Here is a 24041-nt window from a genome sequence, read left to right on the forward strand (position 1 = left end):
GACAGGATAAATGTGAGTCAGGGAATTGAAGAACCTCCATGAACTGAATCTACTACCCAGACACTGGTTGGGGACCCAGTATAGTAACCTAGATTTATTTTGATAAGGGCTTTGATTAGGATAGTGACAGAAGAAATTTATAACTATAGAAAGGAAAGAATTAATGAGAGACGCCTAACAAAAAGGGAAGAGGATTTCCTCTGATGTCAGGAATCTTTGGGAAAGGTTCAAAATCAGTACAAAGTTTTAAGTGTGAGGGACTGAGTAGATGACACAGAATAAGTAATCTATCTTAAAGGCAAGGAATTTGAAAGTTGTGATGACTCTGAAAATCACATATGGCCAACTCCAAAATTTGTTATCCCAACCACTATGCTGCATTGCTAACAGTCATATTATTACCAGAAATAATGCACAATATATGTTAGACGTGAGGGGAAATGATCAACTAGCTTTTAACTGGATCTATTGGTTCAGTCCCTCAAAATAGCTATTGGGATCTAAACATGTCCATCTAAAATTTTTTGTGCCAAATTCGCACATTGCCTTCAGAAGTGACTAGAGTTAGAGATATTGCAAAATAAATGGAAGTTATGAGAGCTCCCCTAAGAAAATTTTAGCTTGCTCTGTTTTGGCCCATTTCTATGGGATTCATTTAGAATTAGGCAATTTAACTCATTTATCAGTGGTATGGATTATTCTTTTTGTTTATATTTCTTTTAAATTGTGATTTCTAGATGTATCAATTTTTTCATGACTCCTAGCTAATTTCGTTATGTGTATAAGAAAGCAGACCATATGTGGTTTGAACATTCATGGAGAGGATTAATGCAAACATTTAAATTGATCTTAGAATATGACCGTGATGTGGGGCATCTGGGTGGCTCAGCTAGTTAAGTGTATGACTCTTGATTTCAGCTCAGGTTATGAGTTCAGTATTTTGAGATTGAGCCCCACATTGGTCTCCATCCTCAGCAAGGAGTCTTCCTCTCCCTCTGCCCCTTCCCCTGCTTGCTCTCTCTCTATCTAAAATAAATAAATAATTAAAATCTTAAAAAGAAAAGGAATATGATCATGATATATATGTATGTATGAAAAATCTCTGGAAACTGAATTAAATGTTGGCTGTATCTTTAGATTTTACAGTGTTTGATAAATTTTTGAAGAAAAATGAAATTGATTTGATTGAACTTTCATTGTATTTAGACATAATTATTAATAGTTAAGTAAATTTATAATAGTTAATTGTAACATAGAAGTTACCATGCCCATGAACCAGAAACCAGATAATTTAGTGGAAAAAAATCCATCAATATCATCATCTGACATCATGTGGAGAAATCAATAGGTTTGTTCAATGTGTTTGTCAATACTTATTTTGGTGTTGTATTGCTATAGCCTAGCAACATAGCAGAAACTTTCTTTGTATTTTTTTTTCTTTCAGGCCAACAAGCATCCATTGCTCTATTTTCCACTTATTAAGATATAATAAAATAAACAAGGGGGAACATCATAGTGTTTTCCCAGAATTTCATATCTATGACCTCTTTTTATTTACCTTTTCTGTCTCACATAAGGGAAGATGTGTATGTGATAAGCATAAATAAACCATCAAAAAGGGAAAAAGAGCATATTAGAATAAAAGAGTAGTCATAAAAAATACTTAGCTTGGACAATATAACTAAATATACTTGCCACTATTTGAATTATTGCTATTAAGATTTGGAAGAATGAAACACAGTGAAATTATAACTGGAAATCTAAATATTTTCCAGGCATAGAGATCTTAATTTATAAAGTAGTACTTTTAACTCTTCAGAGCTGTTGAAGAGCATTGAAAGTTGCTAAGAAACAGACTTAAGTTCTAAAGTCAAACTCAGGAGGTTTGAACCCTTCCCACTGAAGCTGAGTTTATAGCTTAACCTTTGATATTCTCCTATAAGGAGGGTTGAAATGCAAAATATTTGAAGCAGAAGGGCAGAAATTGTCATCATTCTCAATAAACATTATGTTTATACAACACAAATAGGGCCTATAAATTCTTAAAACTTGGGAAGCCCTGGTGGCCCAGTGGTTTAGCGCCACCTTCAGCCCAAGGCGTGATCCTGGAGACCCAGGATCAAGTCCCACATCAGGCTCCCTGCATAGAGCCTGCTTCTCCCTCTGCTTGTGTCTCTGCCTTTCTCTCTCTCTCTGTCTCTCATGAATAAGTAAATAAAATCTTTAAAAAAAATTCTTAAAACTTACCATGGATCAAAATATGAAATTGGTGTTTAGGAGGAAAGAAATACTAAATAGACTGCTACATTTTAAAAACAGTCCTATATTTTTTATTCCTTGGCAACTCTGGTGGTCACCAACAGAAAGAGCAAGACACGTATTTTCAGATTCTGCAAAGTTGCTATACTTTTAAGGTGGTCAGAGATTGAATTCTTTAAAAGAATGTGAGGGGTGCCTGGGTAGTTCAGTCAAAGCATCTACTTTGGTTTAGGTTATGATCTCTGGGTCTTGGGATCCCACCCCAAGTTGAGCCCCAATTTAGGCTCCATGCTCAGCAGGGAGTCGGCTTGGCTGTCTCCCTCTGACGCTCCCCCTGCTTAAGCTCTCTCTCAAATAAATAAATAAAATTTTCTAAAAAATTAAAAAATAAAAAAAATGTGAAAAATGAAGATGTTTTATTTTTCATGGTTTCTGTTTGTTTAAATTTTCCTAATTTATATAAAGAAATACAATAGAAACTAATGCAGCTGGTATAGTAGTTGAGTATCAAATTTGTCACTCTTGTGGCAGACCATAAATTGCTTGTCCTATTTCAGAGCACTATATTTCTCTCCATATTTTATACTTTCTACCATTGTTAAATTCTCAGGTTTACCAGATACAATGTTATATTTTATCCTTTAAGCAATTAAAGAGAAATGCAATATAATGTCAAAGAAAAAGTAATAGTTTTTATTACTTATTTCTGAAAAATACCTATATATTCTTTTCAAACTTCACAAAAAATAGTTTAAAAATTTTTTAAAAAGTCAATAAGGAGACTCAAACTGCAAATGATAAATCAATTGTGAGGAAAAGAAAATTCAGCAGTCATTGGGCAATGTATAGGATATAGAATATTCTAAAATATCTTTTCTTCTCAACTTTTGTAGTATTAACATCCGATATGTGAAATTTACAGAGTAAAAAAAAATGTGTACTTATATAGGCAATAGGAAAACCATTCTAGATATGAACATATGAAAATTTTATGAGTAGAGGCCAGCATAATTTACCTGGAGTCACACAGAATTCAGCCAAAACAGGTTTACTAGTTACTGCTTACATGAGTCCTTACAGTCCTCTCTTTGCCTTAATTTCCATGTAATTTAAATGAAGGAAACTAAAACCAAAAAACTTAGTTTTTTGATGATCTGATGGTGAAATTGGATCATATATATGTGTAACTTAACAGTATAGCATAGTATTTGATATGTAGTAAACTAAATAAACGATGTCTGTTATTATTATTGAATTTTATTCTCATTGCAGAAATATATTGAGTGCTTGTACCTAATACTTGAATTTTAATAATTTGGAGACCAAAGCAATGATGATTTTACTGAACAATTTTTTTATGTAACTTTTTTAAAAAAATTTTTATTTATTCATGAGAGACAGAGAGAGAGAGAGAGAGAGAGGCAGAGACACAGGCAGAGGGAGAAGCAGGCTCCATGCAGGGAGTCCAACATGGGACTTGATCACGGGTCTCCAGGATCAGGCCCTGGACTGAAAAGGTAGCGCTAAACTGCTGAACCACCTGGGATGCCCCATCTATGTAACTTTTTAAAACTACTTTTAAAAAATCAACTAATCTACACTATGTCTAGGTGATTTTATTTATAATCTATACTAGTGCTCTTATATTTGTATCTGAGTCAATGTTTTCCTTTAATTTCCAAACTCATATCCTACAGCATATCTGGCATATCAACTTGCACATCTCTCAGGTACATGATCAAAATTGATCAGATGCATCAACTGAATTCCTTCCCAAAGCACATGCACATGCATATGTGCATATACACACACACATACACACAGTACACTCAGTAATAACAAAAACACCAACCAACCAACGGTTCGAGTCACTATGGATGTATAACAAACAACCTCAAAGCTTGGTGGCTTAAAGAACGATGAATGACATTTATTTTACTCACAAGTCTACCATTTGGGCGGTCTTGGTAGAGATATCTCATCTGTGTGGCACTTGGTGTCAGCTGGGAGCACCCTAAAGTCTGGAATCTGGAATTATCTGAAGGCCCATTCACTCAATGTCAGGTGGTTGATGGTGGCTTTTGACTAAGACCCTAAGGCCATTGACTTGAGTGCCTACCCAGGCCTTTCAGTGCACCTTATGGTCCTTGTAACCTGATGACTGGTTTCCAAGGGCAAGCCTCCTGGGAGTGAGATTTGCTTTTATAACCTAGCCTCAGAAGTCAAGCAGCATTCTTTCCATTGCGTTCTATTTATCAGTGCAGTCACAATGATCCAACCAGGTACAAAAGAGGGGAAATAGTCTATACCTCTAGCTGGCAGTTGCAAATTACTGGAAGCACATATGGGATTAGAAATGTTACTATGCCAGTTTTAGAAAATACAATCTACCATACCCACTGAAAAACCAAAATCCAGTTCCTTATAATCTCAGTAAGTGTCATTATCATTTTTCTGTTTGTTCAAATCAAAAGACTAGGAGTCAGCCTTAATTTTTCCTTTGCTTTAATTCCTCACCTCAGTAAATCCAACTGGTATTGACACCCATATTATCTATCTTGAATCCTTTCCTTCTATACTTTTGCTTGATCTCTCCTAATCTCAACACATTTTTTTTCTTTCTTCTAAACCTCACCAGTGAACTCCTAACACATTACCTGCTACTTTTTGCTATCCCTGTTCAATCCATTCTCCACATCTATGTGTTACCTTTAATAGTGAAAATTAGCTAGATGTCACTTCTTTGCTTAAATAGCCACACAAAAGCACAGAATACTTTAATCTTGGTTTTCTTATATGGAAATATTACAAGGGTATATGAAACATTCTAGTGGTGAGAGCTGAGTAAAATGGAAAAGTCTAACAAATGCTATCAAGCTCTTTGGTTGTTTAAAGATCAGCAGAGTTACATTCAGTTTCTGCCTTGAAACAAATTTAAAAATGGAAACAATAGATGTGATTTCTTTTAAAAACACAGAGGCATATTTTATTGTGATCTCAAAATGTATATTATTATTTTCTTCTATAAATAAGTATACAGTTCTTAAGTTTTTTCTAATCACCATTAATACATATATACACATATATAAGGAAGAAATACACATTCTTCATATTATATAAATATATAATATACATATGTAACCATATGTATATATAATTAAAATACTTTTATGTAATGTACTTTATACAAATTTTTCCTTTTTGTTTAATTTTTTCAGTAATAGAGGGTTCTAAGATATCATGAATGTTTTCGTGGTTATATAGGAAGGGAATCCCTAAAATTTGGAGAATAATTATAAAAATATGAGGAATGTAATATTTACAATCAATTAAAGCTACTTTATTAGTTGGCATCATAATTCAGTAGTAAATATGAACTTGGCCATAATTATTGAATTAAAAATAAACTTTCAGCAAAGTCTCTTTTTTTTTAAGGATTTTTTTAAAGATTTTATTTATTTATTCATGAGACAGAGAGAGAGAAAGAGAGGCAGAGACACAGGCTGAGGGAGAAGCAGGCCCCATGCAGGGAGCCCAATGTGGGACTTGATCCCAGGTCTCCAGGATCAGGTCCTGCAGGCTGAAGGCAGCGTTAAACTGCTGAGCCACCCAGGCTGCCCTCAACAAAGTCTCTTAAAAATAAATGTAATCCACTAACTTAAGTAGTTGGAAGATGATATAAGGCATTAAATAATTTGAGGTAGAGATTAGAGCTGAAAGGAAACATGAATTACTGTAATATTTCAGAGACAGTAGACAAAACACTCAAGTGATGAACTAGGGAAAAGGAAATCTATTCTAAGAAGATGAGGATAAGTGAATGATCTCACTGAGCAGCCTTATTTTGTAAGTAGGCATATATGAACTATTGTATAGTTGTAATGGTGACTAATTCTAGAAAATAAAGGATGAATAAATGCCAGCCAAGAATGATTTCACATTACTTATATTCCTAGAATTGAGTGTGCCTTACCACCTTCAATTTTCATTAACAAAATTTATGTAAAAATATTCCTAAATGCTCCTAATGTACGTGAAATAAAAACTTGGAGATAACTAAATAATAATACTATACTGAAAATGTACTTAACCATATATATATATATATATAATCTATACTATCTACTATATATATAACTATATATATAAACATACTATATATATATAGTAGATAATCTCAGACTATTTCTATTAGACATTACATTTTACATTTTGTTTTCAAACTGTCAGGTATTTTTCTAAGCGTTTTATTCATTTTTAATTCATTTTTTAGTATTTTGAAGTAATCTCTGCACCCAATGTGGGGCTTGAACTCCCAACACTGAGAACAAGAGTCTCCTGCTCCACCGACTGAGCCAGCCAGGAGCCCTTTTCTAAACATTTTAAATGTATTATCTTGATAATATTTACAGTAGCCTGCAAGATTCTAACCACCATTTTGGATTGGATTCTAGAACTCTATTTTTTTCTCTATTAAATGCTTCCAGCATATAATTGCATAAGGCAAACAGCCATCTTAAAAAGATACAGTTTATATATTATTTACTTTTTCTTTTGTACTGCTTCATGTTCATATAAAATACATTTATTTTTATGTCAACAGAATAAAAAGTAATAAGACTTTAGATATAAAAACATCTCAATATCCTCTGTATTTTATCTGCTTTTCATGCTTGATTTTCCTTATGCTCAATAGTACATTTATACAATAAAAATGACCTCTTCCTATATAATCTATAATGTGTAATCTATAATAAGAAATGCATAACATATTTATAAATATATATTTATCCACACAGTCCTTTGTCAAGAATTTCAAATTGCTACATTTTCTTTTCTTTAGTCATTTCATATTTTATGTAATGTAGTCCAAACAAGAAGCTTGAAAACAGCATCTAATTTATATTTTATAAAGGCATATTTTTCTTTTATTTTTTCCTTTGCTAGTGGCAGTCTTCCTAGTGACAGTTTTTATTTTTTCTTTCAAACTGTGAAATAGCATGTACTGTGTACGCCTGGGGCATACGTGTATACCTTTAAGCAATATGTGGACTGTTTTTGCTTGATCAAAAACTGGACAGATATGCTAAATTTACTGGTAGGATTTTACTTCTTCTCAAATCACAGTCTTCTAATGATTCTTTAGTTACTTCATGAATTTGTGTTTAATAAAAGACATTTCACATTGAAGTTTTTGAAAAAAACAAGTTTTGAGGAAATGTTCTTATTTCAATAAATCTGTGACTGTGTTAAAAAACACTGACTTAAAAAAATGAGATGTGCTTCACTCAGTACTTTTTAAATTTTTCTAACTACCTCAACTCTGAAACATTATTTCTCAAATTTGTATTTACAAATGATCTTAGCAAAACCTTACATTTCAAAGAAACTGTGTTTGAAGTGAGAAAAAAAATCTCAAGAGATAACTTCCTTAGTCAATTAGAAAAAAATTGGTAATCCACACTACACAATACACTTTATATAATTACATGTGTGAGAAAACTTTCACTAATGCAGTTATTCAACATCTGTACCATACATTCTAAGGACATTATATTATCAATCGCTTAGCAACAAACTACCACAGACTTAACTTAAAACAACAACAACAACAACACATTTTCTATTTCTGTGTATTAGGAATCCAGCACAGCTTAGCTGGGTCCTCACTTCCAGGATCTCTCACAAGCCTAAAGTCAAGGTGTTCTGTAGGGCTGGAGTCTCTAAAGGTTTGAGCTAAGGTTGGCTTCTAAGTTCATGTAGTCTTGATCAAATTCAATTTCTTGTTGTCTGTTGGGTTTCAGCTCCTTGCTGGCTTTTGCCTGGAGACTTCCTCCATTGCTTGCTTTAACAAAGCATGCAAACTGAGAGAGTGATAGAGAATATCAACAAGGTGGAAGTTACAATATTTTTTCTTAAATTTTTAAAATTTAAATTCAATCGAGTTAACATATAGTGTATTATTAGTTTCAGGGTAAAATTTAGTGATTCATCAGTTGCATATAACACCCAGTGCTAATTACATCACGTGCCCTCCTTAATGCCCATTCCCAATTACCCTATCTCCCCACCCACTTCAACTCTAGCAACCTGTTTGTTTCCTATAGTTAAGAGTCTCTTATGGTTGGCCTCCCTCTCTCTTTTCATCTTATTTTACTTTTCTTTCCCTTCCTCTATGTTTATCTGTTTCATTTCTTAAATTCTACATATGAGTGAAGTCATATGGTATTTATCTTTCTCTGACTGACTTATTTCACTTACATAATATCCCTTAGTTTCATCCATGTCATTTCAAATGGCAAGATTACATTCTTTTTGATAGCTGAGTAGTATTCTATTTTATATATAGATATAAAATATATATGTGTGTATATATACATAAAATATGTATATATATGTATATATACATACAAATATACATGTATAAAATAATCTCTTTTTTATCCATTCATCTGTCAATGGAACTCTAATCACTATGTTTGTATCCTTGTATCTTTTGGATAAATACCTAGTCAATTGCTGGCTCGTGGGGTAGTTCTATTTTTAACTTTTTTTGAGGAACCTCCAAACTGTTTTCCAGAGTGTCTGTACCAGTTTGCATTCCCACCAGCAGTGTATGAGGGTTCTCCTTTCTCCGAATCCTCACCAACATCTGCTGTTTCTTGAGTTGTTTATTTTAGCCATTCTGGCCAGTATGAGGTAGTATCTCATTGTAGGTTTGATTTGTACTTCCCTGATGCTGAATAATGCTGAGTATTTTTTCATGTGTCTGTTAGCCATTTAGATGTCTTCTTTGAAGAAACATCTGTTTATGTTTTCTGCCCTTTATTTGACTGGACCTTTTGTTTCTTTGGGTGCTAAGTTTGATATGTTCTTTAATAGATTTTGGATAAGAGCCAATCTGATGTCATTTGTGAATATCTTCACCCATTCTGTAGGTTGCCTTTTAATTATTGTTGATTGTTTCCTTTGCTGTGCAGAAGTTTTTTATCCTGATGAAGTCCCAATACTTCATTTTTGGTTTTGTTTGCCTCACCTTTGAAGATGTGTCTAGCAATTACTTGCTGTGGCCAAGGTCAAAAAGGTTGCTGCTTATATTTTCTAGGATTCTGATGGATTCTTTTCTCACATTTAGGTCATTCATTCATTTTGAATTTATTTTTGTATATGGCATAAAAAAAAGTGGTCTAGTTTCATTCTTCTGCATATAGCTGCCCAATTTTCCCAACACTTGTTGGAGAGACTGGCTTTTTTCCATTGGATATTCTTTCCTGCTTTGTCAAAGATTAATTGACCATAGAGTTGAAGGTCTCTTTCTAGGTTCTCTATTCTGCTCCATTGTTCTATGTGTCTGTTTTGCACTAGTGCCATAGTGTCTTGATGATCACAGCTTTGTAATACACACTAAAGTCTGGATTTGTGCCTCCAGCTTTGGTTTTCTTTTTCAACATTACTTTGGCTATTTGCGGTATTTTTACAAATTTTAGAATTGTTTGCTCCAGTTCTGTGAAAAATGCTGGTGGTATTTTGATAGGGATTGCATTGAGTGTATAGGTTGCTTTGGGTAGCATAGACATTTTAACAATATTTGCTCTTCCAATCTATGATCATGGAACATTTTTCCTTTTTTTTTTTTTTTTTTTTGTCTTCCTCAATTTCTTTCATAAGTATTCTATAGTTTTCCGAGTACAGGTCTTTTACCTTCTTGGTTAGATTTAGTCCTAGGTAGCCTATGGTTTTTGGTGCAATTGTAAATAGGATCAATTTCTTGAGTTCTCTTTCCGCTGCTTTATTATTAGTGTATAGAAATGCAACAGACTTCTGAGCATTAATTTTATATCCTGCAACTTTGATGAATTCCTGTATCAGTTATAGCAATTTTTTGGTGGAATTTTTCCAGTTTTCTACATAGAGTGTTGTGTCATCCATGAAGAGTGAAGGTTGGCTTCTTTTTTGCTGGTTTAGATGCCTTTTATTTTTTTTTTTGTTGTTGTTGTCTGATTGCTGAGGCTAGGACTTCCATTACTGTGTTAAACAACAGTGGTGAGAATGGGCATCCTTGTCCTGTTCCTGACCTTAGGAAAACAGCTCTCAATTTTTCCATTTGAGGATGATATTTCCTGTGGGTCTTTTGTATATGGCCTTTATAATGCTGAGGTATGTTCTTTCTATTCCTACACTATGAAGAGTTTTTATCAAGAATAGATGCTGTTGGGGCACCTGGGTGGCTCAGTGATTGAGCATCTGCCTTTGGCTCAGGTCATGATCCTAGGGTCCTGGGATTGAGTCCCACATCAGGCTCCCTCCAGGTCATAATCCCAGGGTCCTGGGATTCAGTCCCACATCAGGGTCCCCACAGCTTGCTTCTCCCTCTGCCTATGCCTCTGCCTCTCTTTGTCTCTTATTGATAAACAAAATATTTTTTTAAAAGAAAAGAATGGAGGCTGTCTTTTGTCAAGTGCTTTTTCTGTATCTACTGAGAGGATCATATGGGTCTTTCCTTTCTTTATTAATGTGATGTGTCACATTAATTGATTTGCAGATGTTGAACTAAACTTGCAGGCCAGGAATAAATTCCACTTGGCTGTGGTGAATAATCCTTTTGATGTTCTGTTGGATTTTTTTGGCTAGTATCTTGTTGAGAAATTTTGCATCCATGTTCATCAGGGATATATAATTCTCTTTTTTAGTGGGGTCTTTGTCTAGTTTTGGGGATCAAGGTAATTCTGGACTCCAATAATGAATTTGTAAGTTTTTCCTTCCATTTCTATTTTTTGGAACCATTTCAGAAGAAAAGGCATTAATTCTTCAAATGTTTGGTGGAATTCTATTGGGAATCCTTCTGGCCCTTGACACTTGGGAGATTTTTGATTGCTGATTCAATTTCTTTGCTAGTTACAGATCTGTTCAGCTTTTCTATTCTCCCTATTTCAGTTTTGGTGGTTTCTATGTTTCTAGGAATTTATCCATTTCTTTCAGATTGCCTAATTTGTTGGTATAGCTCATATTATTCTCTTCAATAATTCATATTATTCTCTTATAATTGTGTTTCTTCAGTGTTGGTTGTGATTTCTCCTCTTTCATTCATGATTTTATTTATTTGAGTCCTTTCTCTTTTCTTTTTGATAAGTCTGGCTAAAGGTTTATCAATCTTGCTAATTCTTTCAAAGAATCATCTACTTTTGCTCATCTGTTCTCCTGTTTGTTTATTTCTGTATCATTGATTTCTGCTATAATCTTTTTATTTCTCTTCTCCCAGTGGATTTAGGCTTTATTTGCTGTTCTTGTTCCAGCTCCTTTAGGTGTAAGGTAGGTTGTGTATTTAAGACTTATCTTGCTTCTTGAGGAAAACCTGTACTGCCATATACTTCCCTCTTAGAACTGCCGCATCTCAAAGGTTTTGAACTGTTGTGTTTTCATTTGCTTCCATGAATTTTTAAGTTCTTTAATGTCCTAGTTGACTCATTCATTCCTTAATAGGATATTCTTTAGCCTCCATGTATTTGTGGTCCTTTTAAATTTTTTCTTGTGGTTGACTTTAAGTTCTGATTTGTGACCTATATGTGATCTATCCTGGAGAATGTTCCATGTGTACTTGAGAAGAATGTGTGTTATGTTGCTGTGGGATGAAATATTCTAAATATATCTATTAAGTCTATCTGGTACAGTGTGTCATTCAAAGCCTTTGTTTCCTTGTTGATCTTCTTCTTAGATGATCTACCCATTGCTGTGAATGGGGTGTTAAATTTCCCTACTATGTTATTATGTTATGCATATAATATATATTATAATATATATTATTATATATAATATATATAATATATACTAACATTATGTTATTGTCAATTAGTTTCTTTAAATTTATTATTAATTGATTTATATATTTGCATCAAGTTAGGGGCATAATATTTACAACTGTTAGATATTTTTGCTGGATAGACCCTTTTTTATGATATAGTGTCCTTCATCTCTTACTACAATCTTTGATTTAAAATCCACTTATATTGTCTGATATAAGTATGGCTACTTCAGTTTTCTTTTGGTGTCCATTAGCATGATAAATGGTTATCCATCTCCTCAGTTTCAATCTGGAGGTGTCTTTCTGTCTAAAATGAGTCTCTTGTAAGTAGCATATGGATGGGGGTTGTTTTTTTTTTTTATTCATTCTGATAACCTATGTCTTTTGATTGGACCATTTAGTCCATTTACATGCAGAGTAATTATTGAAAGATATGAATTTAGTGCCATTATATTACCTATAAAGTCGCTGTTTCTCTTGATTGTCACTGTTCCTTTCTGGTCTTTGGTACCTTTACTCTCTCTTTCCACACAAAGGGTCCCCTTTAATAATTCTTGCAGATCTGTTTTAGTGTTTATGAATTCCTTTAATTTTTGTTTGTCTTGGAAACTCCATCTCTCTTTCTATTCTCAATGATAGCCTTGCTGGATAAAATATTCTTGGCTGCATATTTTTTTTCCCATTTAGCATGTTGACTATATCATATTAGTCTTTTCTGGCCTGCCAGGTCTCTCTGGCCAGGTCTGCTGCCCCTCCTAAAGTCTACCAACCACAGCCACAACTGATAATGTCAAATATTTTGAAAAGAAGTATAGCTAAAAATAACTATATTTTTATGAATACATTTATAACAGCAAATTTTGAAGATTTTATTTGAGAGAGAATGAATGGGAGAGGGGCAAAAAGAGAGGGAGAAGTAGATTTCCCACTGAGCAGGGAGCCCAATTCTGGGCTCCATTCCAGGACCTGGGAATAATGATCTGAGCCCAAACCAGATGCTTGACTGAGACACCCAGTTGCCCCATAACAACAAATTTTAAAAATCTAGTTTCAGGATGCCTGAGTGGCTCAGTGGTTGAGCACCTGCCTTTGGCTCAGGGTGTGATCCCAGGGTCCTGGGACCAAGTCCCACATCGGGTTCCACACAGGGAACCTGCTTGTCCCTCTGCCTATGTCTCTGCCTCTCTCTCTCTGTGTCTCTCATGAATAAATAAATAATTTTTTTTAAAAATCTAGTTTCATATCAATATTGTGTAAAACAAATTTTGGCTCAATGTATGAATAAATCTTAAATTAATGAGAATTCATTAGAGCAATAATGAATCCACATGACTATATTTTATATTTGGGCTACTTCAAATTTAATTTTAATTAGTTTGCTTCAAAAAATTTTATTACTATTTTCTAAAATCATTAGAGATTAAAAAATACTGGTAAGCCATACCTCATGTAAACAATATTTTTTAGCTTATAAGATGTTTATTCTCTTCATAACAATGTGAGGAATATAAGGATTTTTAACTTCAGTTTGTCTTCAAGGAAACTAAATTTAAAGAAGTTTTTCTACTTTAGTAAAGGTTATCCAGATACCAAGATAGAGCCAAATCTTTTGGGTTTCCAAGTTATATGATCAAAGTTACTTCATATGTATCTAAAAGTTGTTTTTTTTTTTTTTAATTTTGTTTTACATTAAAAAGATCAGTAGGAAAGAGACTCTGAAAAGAATTTTCTGAAAAATCTATATTTTACAAACTGATGTTTCTTTCCCCTTTTCTTTCTTTCTTCCTATCTCAAAAACAAAACAAAACAATCTTCCTAAATCAATGAAAATTAATCTTTGTGGAAACCATGTTACTTTGTCCTTAATATTAATGGGCTTATTTGTTAGCCCCTTTTTCTTAAAACTACCCAGTGCAGCTAGAAAATCAGAATTTTATTGATGACTCCCTTTACATTAAAATATTAAAGTGAAAAGTAATGTATAAAAATGATATCATGTTTCACCAAACCAAGTGCGTGTTTTTCTATAAATTATCTCATTTGGTTATTGAGAATCTTCCTAAGAACTCTTCAAAATGTAGATGCAAATCTGGTCCACAATCATGAGAACAGATAAGTAAAGCACAGAGCCAGGTCTTACTTAAAACTGAAGCACACTCCATTGAAAAGCTACAGTGCATACAATGTCATCAGGTTTTACCACCAGCATTCCTGTGGTCAGTGAATGAAAATCAGAGGAGAGTATTCCTGCCTAGTCAACTAGTAAATTCCATTTCACCAACTGCCCATGAAATGTTTCTGAAATGTAAAAGAATATGTATTTTTTATAGTTTTTTTTTAAGATTTTATTTATTTATTCATGAAAGACACACAAAGAGAGAGAGAGAGAGAAGCAGAGACACGGGCAGAGGGAGAAGCAGGCTCCATGCAGGGAGCCCGATGTGGGACTCGATCCTGGGTCTCCAGGATCATGCCCTGGGCTGAAGGCAGGCGTTAAACCGCTGAGCCACCCATATAGTTTAATAGACAAATGGATACTTACTCCCTGTGGTAGGCCAATTTTGAAATCATCAATTTAAGAACTCTTTAGATAGTGTGTTGTCATTTTTTTGTGTTTGTTTCTAGAAGAACAGAAGTTTAATTTCTGAGTAATATTATTATTAATACTTCTTGAATTCAGGGCATGTTATTTTATCAGAATAGCACAGATAATTTTATATTTTTCAATATCGTGGACTGATAAAGGGGTGTTCTTTTGGTACCTTAATTTCCTTATCTCTTAAATTAGAAGTGGACTTCAGAATGTCTAAAATCTTTTTAGTTCAAATATTTATTGACTTTCATTCTGTTTACTTTTTGAAATCAGTATTTGGTAGATTCATATTATCTTTATTTTCATTCCCTCCATGATTATCAGAAAACCTATAGTTGTGTTTTTCAAGGACAGTTATATGGCAATTTGTAAAATGAAAAATGATTGTATTTTTAAAATATTATAGGCATACAAGTTAAGGAAAAGTAAACCAAGTAGATTCTAATTTCAACTGATAGTTAAGGGGCACCTGTGTGGCTCAGTTGGTTAAGTGTCTGACTCTTGATTTTGTCCAAATCATGATCTTAGGGTTGTGAAACTGAGCCCACATTGGACTCCATGCTCAGCATGGAATATGCTTGTCCTTCTCCCTGGACTCCTCCCCTGACTTGTGTGTGCATGCTTTCTCTCTCTCTCAAATAAATAAATAAATAAATAAATAAATAAATAAATAAATAAATAATATCTTTAAGAAAAAGATATTTAGTACCTTGATATCCTTTACATACATGAAGGTATATAATTAATTTGTGCTTATAAGGTAATTAAAGAATGTTATGTTGTTCCCTCTCTTCATAAAAAAAGTATATATAGCAAGTTTTATTTACTCCAACTCCATTTGTCCTCTGCTCTTGCTGATGTTACCAATAATTCCTCCATGTTGTCAAATACATTTCTTATTCTAGGTCTTATTTAACTTCTTAGCAAAGTTTAATTTATTTGATAAATTTGACCAATTTTTTTGTATTAAAGTAGTCTTTAATTCAATTTCATGATATCATGTTCTTTGTATCTGTTTTTCCTATCTTCATTATATTTTCTTCCACTTCTTTTTTCCTTGTGATTTCTTTTTTATACAACCTCAGGTCTTTATATTGTGCTTTTACCCCCTTCATGCTATACAGTTATTTTGCCTAGCTCATGGAGTCCCATGCCATTAGAATCCATTTATATGCTGACCTTTCCCAAAAATATATCACTAGTTCTGGTTTCACTTTTGAGTTTTGGGATGCAAAAGCAACAATCTGTTATATATATATATAAATTTGGATGTTTCAAAAATTCAGTCCTAACATGACCAAAATTAATTCTGTCTGGGTAGGGGAGGAAAAAAAAATGTACCTTTCTAGATTCTTTTGGCTTTTCTACTAATTAAATTGATCCAAGACAGATAAACATGAGGAAAAACAAATGTATTCACTTATCTGAGAAGCACAAAGACAGGCACTTGAAGCTTATATGCCATTTTGATCAAAGAAAGGGGTAGGTATCTGAGACTTCAAAGGGGAGGGAGATAATTCACAGGAAGATGAGAAGATTAAATGTTTGGTAAACAAATATTTGCCATGCCATACAGAGACAATGGGACACAGACAGGAATTTCAACAGGCCCTGCTGAGATCCTCCTAGTTTATCACACCTGGCACACACCCTTTATAGTTATCTCTGATGATAGCTCTCTTGCTGGAAGAGACACTATTTAAATTCTTTCAGGCAGTGAAGGGAGAGGCAAAAGGCTCCTCCTAAATATTTTGGACTCAGATTGTCTTTAGCTCAAAACAATCCATACATCCAAGTGGCATACTCTGCGCTGGCCTACCCTGAGGCCTATCACCTGCAAACAAATCTATTCCTCTTCTAGTCTTCAATACATAACAATAAATAACTGCTTCTCAGTAAATAATAACCACCATCTCCCAATTGCTCACAGAAGAAAGTAGAACAACCATCATCTATAGTCGAATGCCAATCCTGTCAATTTTGGCTCAAATATAATATCTCAAATTTAGCCATTTATTTCTACACTCACTCCACCATCCTTTCTTAGTCATTTTGCCTTACCTTCTAGAATAATTCTCTTTTATTCTTTCTCCTAATGAATCTAATCTGTTAACAGCAGCCAAAATAATTGTAAAATATAAAACACATGATATTATTTCTCTAATTAAACCTTTTCACTGGCTTTAAATTGTAATCACAATAAAATTAAAAATCTTTGACCTGGCCCCTATGATGTCTTTCTAGCTGTATTTCCACTCTCTTGTTATCTCACCCATTCTTTCCTATCTAGCCACTTTGGCTCTCAATCAGGGTCTGGACAATTCTTTTAGACCTTTATAATTTCATCTCTCTTTGCTGGAAGCATACCTCTCCATTACTTGACTCTCTACTCTGTGCTCCAAATTCTTTTGCTGAACTAATTCATACTCATTAATGAGGTTTTCGCTTACCAAGTCAATTTTTCAAGGAAAACTTTCTTTGATTTTCTAATCTAAATAACTACCCCCTCTTCTTTTTTTTTTCTTTTCTTTTCTTTTCTTTTTTTTTGGTTATCCAGAGAACCTTGACTTCATAGACAATATTAATTTCTAAGTATGACATTTTTATGTCTATTTGCTTTCTCCTCTCACTGGATAATAGTGAACTACCTTTTCTTTCTTTCTTTCTTTCTTTCTTTCTTTCTTCTTTCTTTCTTTCTTTCTTTCTTTCTTTCTTTCCTTCTTTCTTCTTTCTTTCCTTCCTTCCTTCCTTCCTTCCTTCCTTCCTTCCTTCCTTCCTTCCTTCCCTCCCTCCCCCCACAATTTATTACTAAGATTTAGTATGGTAAATAATACCTAATAGATGATAATTTTGATATGACATCCTCCCTAAATTTAATTTTCCTCTAGTACCCAAAATAATGTTTATGCTTATTTGCATAGTGTTTATTCTCTTCTGGATCATCTTTTTACCTCCTGTTCCCCAGTCCATCTTACCTCACCAGAAGGTGCTTATCATTTCTTCAAAGTACTTCAAATCAGTTTAATGACCCTTTTATTGTGGGATATGCAATGCCTGTGAAATCTCATTTTCAAGTTTCATTACTTTATAATTTATTTTTCTAACTTAATTTTCCCTACACTTATCTATAATAAGTTCAAACATGTATCCTCAAATGTCTTCTAAAATTTCTTCCTAGAGTTTTTACAAACTTGCATCCCTATGGTTTTCTACTTTATCTAGTAATTATTCCTTATTTTAAAATAATTTCTACTTAATAAGTTTAATAATGGCTATGATAGCACAAAAATAACTGTTAAAAATTTCGTGATAGTTTTACATTTCAATGACTCCTTACATTGTAAATAAAGAGAATGCCTCTCATAAGACTGCATGAGGTCCAAACGCAGCTTTTGTAAGCCTGTGGGGGAGGAAAAATAATTTTCCTTCAATCCTTCTTGGTTCTTGGTTGAGACATCACCTTGTAATAAAAGATTAACAGGAGAAAAACATATAGAAGACTAATAACATGCATACCTCTTATATGAATTGGAGATATTCAGGAAAACAGTAATCTCCTGAAATGGCCTAAGCCACCCTCCTAAACAATATCTTTAGCTAAAGACAAAAGATGTTGGGGGGAAAGAAAAAGCTGGTTATGGTGGCTTAACAGTAAAGGCACAGCCAATAAGGGTAAGGTTGTTATCTAGATTTAAGTCCTTGCCTTCTCCATTGCTAAGGAGTTTTGAGAGATTTAGGGTCATCCTGCTCTTCCTGGTAGAGAGGATACCCTTACAAATGGTGATTTCCTGATATAGGTAAATGTCTCTCACAAAAGGATTAACTTTGACTTGGCTTTCAGAGCTTCTCCAAAGGACTGCTACTTAAAAATAATCAGCTTAAGTAATCCTTATGCCAAAAAAAGCATATTTTGGGGGAACAAATTCTGCTCCACTTGTCCCTTTGTCAGGAAGAGAGAACAAAATTGATTATAGGATCTTAACTTCACTATGCCTGAGTGGGAGCTTATTGCGAATGAAAATTTATATAAGAAGTTGACTATTGGAGATAAACACTGGACTTGATTTTCTTTCCTACAGCAAGAAAAAAAGAAACTTATTTGGGATAAGAACAGAGCATTTAATTAACCTCATTAAATGCTAGATATGTATCAGGTCTTTTTCTTGATACAATATTATTTCCTTTCAGGAAGGCATCAGAAATGCTGATTACAAAGCCACCATGTATTATGGGCAAAAGAACTGTAAGTGAATTACTTGTTTTATATCACATAACACAATTCATTTAGTCAGTTTGTATTTGGTGACTTTGTCAATAGTTACTTAAAAGTAGCTAATTCATAATCATTGAAGGCAGATTTCTTAAACTTTTCTCCTTTTCACAGACAGTTTTGTATAACGTAGAGTCACTAGTAAGATCAATTTGGAAAAACTAAGTAGGAAGAAAGAAAAAATACAATTACTTTAGGGAGGCAGAAAAAGAAATAATTAGGCTTGAGTATAATTATACTTTTTTGTTATCAGAGTCTGTACACATTTTCTCTTTCACTTATTATTTGTACAGTGTTGTTTTTTTAACCAAAATCAATCATATTTTTAAAATAGGCACCATAAGGTGATGTAGGAAACGTTGGGGTTTGGAGCCAACAGCCAAAAAAAGAATTCCTGAAACACCTTTGGTACAAGAAAGTGGTTTTATTAAAGCACAGGGACAGGACCTGTGGGCAAAAAGAGCTGCACTGGGGTTGGGATGGGTGATGATTATATAATTTCAAGTTGGGAGGGGGTTAGGGACAGTGCAAACCTCCCAGGTATTTTGGATACAAGGTTTCCAGGATTCTGAGGGGGTTATCCTTTGTTAGGAAGACATCATTTATTACTGCTTAGAAAAAACTCAGTCATGAGACTCTTCAGATATGTATCAGTGGGCCAGGATGGTTGCCAACATGTATATGGGGGGGGGGGAGGGGTAGAGATAAAGCAAGTTTCCAAAGGAATTTTTATATGTTTAAGTAACTTAAAGGATCCTGGGGGGTTGGTTAAGACTGTCTTTTGCCCTTAGCAAAGCATTAACATCAGGCAGTTGAGCTCCCAAAGGAAGGTCACTCTGCCTATTTCAAGGACTTGTCAATGAACTCTAAGTAGTAAGGAAATTTAATTTTTTTCTTCTTGGCTTTGTTTTCCATATCACAAGGGACCCAAACACACATGAGTCATGTGGTTACAGAATTTTCTAAGTGGTGCTATTATCTCTTTTACTTGACTTAAAAACTCATAATAAATTTAACCTAATTGCCTATACAGAGAATTCCTGACTTAATGATGTTTCCACTTATAACTTTTTGTTTTTACAATGGTGTGAAAGCAATTCACATTAAATAGAAACTGTACTTTGAATTTTGAACTTTGATCTTTTTCTGGGCTAGCAATATATGGTACAATGCTGTTTCATTTTTTAAAAAAGATGTGATTTATTTGTTTTGAGAAATAGAGAGAGAGAGTGAGTGAGAAAGTTAGAGCAGGGGAAGGAGCAGAGGGAAAGAATCTCAAGCAGACTCCAAGCTAAGCAGAAAGCCTGATATGGGGTCTATCTCAAGACCCTGAGATCATGACCTGAGATGAAATCAAGTCAGATGCTTAAATGTGTAAGCTGCCCAAGGTGCTGAATAGTCTCTTATGACGCTGGGCAGGGGCAGCTACAGTTCCCAGTCAGCCACATGATCATGAGGGTGAACAACCAATACACTTACAGCCATTCTTATAGCTAAATCAAATGAAAGTTTGTCCACCTGATGCATAGCAAGCCAATAAAAACTGGCAGTGAGCTTTTGCAGTGAAGAAAGACAGGCTATTTATTGGTGTGGCTTCACCCATGAGAATAAATGACTAATGCTCTAAAGTCCTAACTTCCCTGCTGGCTTGCAAGTGAAGATTTTTAAGGGCAGAAATGGGGGCCAGTTTCTCCTGAGGAGGAAGATTCTGTTGACTGGAGGCCCAGGAGGTCTTGCTGATATGGAAGAGCTTGGTTCTTGTCTCACACAGTTGAAGAATGAATCTTGCAGACAAAGGAGAGTGAGTAAAGGGATAGAAGTTTATTAAGCAAAGATATAGAGAAAGCTGCAGAAGTGCAGGGGGCTCCTGACAGGGTTGCCACTGAGAGCTTGTAGTGGCAGTCTTTTATTGAGAACTGACTGGGAAGCTTATGGCCTTGAGATTCTTGTACTGTCTTGGTTTGAGTTAGGACTGGTGATAACATCTTTAATGGCTTACTTCTTCTTTGGGGTCTGGTTATTCTTGGTCACAGATGACTGTCATAAAAAAACACCCTCCCCACCCACACCTAGGGCAGGGTGGTCTGGCTTGCTCCCTTATCTCTAATTTCCTTACATATCAGCATTTTTGGGATTTCTGTGAGCCTGATTCCATGGCCCCCTACCTAGCTTTGCCCAGGCCTGTTTGTCCCTAACTCAGTGCCAGCAGGGGCTCTGTTCTTGCCTCATCTGGTCCCCTGGAGGTCCTTTCCACCTCAAAAGACTTGGAAATTGAAAGTCCATGGACCTTCCTTTATTCCTTATGTTAGAGATTTCATTTGTTACATCTCATGATTATATCTTTAGGGTAGTGCTGATTAACTACTTGTAAGCTGGTGGGGTTGCATTCCTATAGGTACCTTGGCTAGTCCAGGCATGCCCTGGGGCATTATGACCTCTAGTGTGCATTCTTTCACCTGAAATGACAACATGGATGCCTGCTTCATTATTTGTCCATACAACCAACCATTCTGTTTTTCACTATCAGTATGATATGTAATACATTACATGAAATATTCAACATTTTATTATAAATAGGCTTGTGTTAGATAATTTTGTCAACTCTTTGCTAATAATGTAAGCGTTCTGAACACATTGAAGTTAAGCTATGCTAAGCTATGACACTTGGTAGGTTAGGTGTATTAAGTGCATTTTCAACTTAAGATATTTTCAACTTATGTTGGGTTTATTGACTGTAACCCCATTTGAAGTCAAAGATCTATATGAAATACTTGTGATGTTTATAGCAGCACATATATAATGGAGTATTACTCAGCCATAAAAAAGAATGAGATCTTGCCACTTTCAACTATGTGGATGGAGCTAGAGAGTATTATGTTAAGCAAAATAAGTCAGAGAAAGATAGATATCATATGATTTCACTCAAATGTGGAATTTAAGAGACAAAAAACAAGCAAAGGGAAAAAGAGAGAGGCAAACCAAGAAACAGCCCCTTAACTATATAGAACAAACTAATGACTACCAGGTGGGAGGTAGGTAGAGGAATGGGCTAAATTAGTGATGGGTATTATGAAGTGTGCTTGTTGTGATGCGTACACCAGGGTGTAATCAAGCTGTATGCTTGATTCAGTTTGGAGAATGTCAATATTGCCAAATATGTTAATGTTAATCTGTGAGAGTGTCGATGCCTTTCTAAGGGTTGAAGACAGGCAACCTCTAGATAGGCCACCTTTGTGTAATTGATGTGGGAAACAAAGACAGTAGAAAAATTATTAAATTTCCTTACTATTTAGAGCCCATTGACAAGCCCTTAAAACAGGCAGAGTGACCTTCCTCTAGAAACTCAGCTGCCTCAATAATAATACTTTGCTAAGGGCAAAAGGCAACCTTAGACCTGACCCCCAGGATCCTGTAGGTCTACTTTAACATGTAAAAATTCCTTTGGACACTTCCTTTATCTTTAACCCCTAAGACACATATTGGAAGTCATCCTCTAAGCATATGACCCACCAATATACATCTGAAGAGTCTCATGACTGTGCTTTTACTGAATGGTAATAAATTACCTTTTCCTAACAATAGCTAGCTCCCTCAGGATCTTGGAAACCTCATTTCCAAAATACCTGGGAAGCTTACACTATCCCTAGGCCCCTCCTAACTTGAAAATATAAAATGAGCCATTCCTCACGACCTCAGTGCATGGGCCTTGTCCCACTCACTGCTTTAATAAAATCACGTTTTTGCACTGAAGATGTCTCAAGAATTTTGGCCATCAGATCTGAAACCTAACAGCTTTCCTACATCAATAATTACTATTTTGAGTTAAACGGCATCAAAACACAGCAGATTCAGAAAAAGCTCTTTACCTCCCCCTCAACTATCTAAAAAGAATTTAGATGGAGGAACTGCTCCAGAAGGAGAGCTTTCACCTTAGCTAACTACATTATCATATAAACTAGACATGGTAGACAGGGTGGAACTAAGCAAGACTTGTTGGACCAAAGTCCTCTATGTCTCATGTTTCTGAGTGGCCCTGTAAACATTTACTTACCAAACATTTAATCTTTTTTTATTTTCCTGTGTATTATAGTCCTTGATTTTTAAGTCCCAGACCTCTACGCCCTTTTCTTCAGTTAGGATGGCATATATACCTAATTTTGCCTGTCTGGAATTTCCATGTGTGAATGCGCTCCCCATGTATATACTATTAAATTTTATTTGCTTCTGTTAATCTCAGGTCAATTTTATTCTTAGTCCAGTTAGAAGGACTTTGTAGGGGACAGGATATTCTTGTTCTGTGACAACATCAAATACTTTAGACTTTTGATCCTATATCCTTAGTTTTCTTTGCTTTTCAATGCTGATCTCTTTTTTCTGGCCACAGTGACAGTCTTCTTTTTGGAACCAAGGGCAAAACAGCTGAAATCCCCTTGAACATGAAGCATTAACTTGCTACTTGGATTTTAGGCTGAAAATGAATCACTCATACTACTGAATCACTGTTTTGTTTGTATCTTCTTACTGGAAGCAAAACTCAGGCATTAATTGTTCAGTTGTTTCTTATTCAGTATAATGAAGGCAACAGATATATATCTTGTCTAAGTTTTCTTTTACTTTATAAAAATCTGTGCTTCAGAAACATGACAAAGCCTTTAACAATTCTTAATTAGTAGTCGAGAAATAACATCTGTTCTAGTTTAACATTTTTTGCTTATATTTTCTATGAAATGACATCTATTTATAAGATGCATATCTATGTGTGTGAATGATATATAGCTAATTAAACTTCATAGACAAGCCCTTTAATGTCATAGAACAATAAAAGAATTAAACTATCTTAAAAATAAAGTCACAGTGGTTGAAATATCATTTAAATTAAATATTTCTAAGGAAATACTGATTATTTAGAAGTTAAATCTAATACATAACCACTGTCTTACCAGAATAACTTTTTTTGTGCCCTATGCCAAAAAACCTCACCAAAACCAAAACCAAATCAAAACAAAACAAACAAACAAAAAACAAACAAACAAACAAAAGACAGTGTGGTGGTTTATCCTCAAAGAGCAAAAAATCTTAAAATGAAGAAATAGACCAAAGTTCACTTTTATGTAATTATA

General features: G+C 34.4%; 1 long non-coding RNA gene across 1 annotated transcript in view; it reads left to right on the forward strand.

Annotated features, from left to right (window-relative positions):
* LOC144283707 (uncharacterized) overlaps positions 1-24041 on the forward strand; it is a 50009-nt gene that overhangs the window by 24906 nt on the left and 1062 nt on the right. Inside the window, exon 3 of the long non-coding RNA XR_013352269.1 lies at positions 18840-18894. This is a non-coding gene — a long non-coding RNA (uncharacterized LOC144283707). The remainder of the gene's footprint in view (positions 1-18839; positions 18895-24041) is intronic.

This window comes from Canis aureus, chromosome 14 (assembly GCF_053574225.1).
Source record: "Canis aureus isolate CA01 chromosome 14, VMU_Caureus_v.1.0, whole genome shotgun sequence".
NCBI lineage: Eukaryota > Metazoa > Chordata > Mammalia > Carnivora > Canidae > Canis > Canis aureus.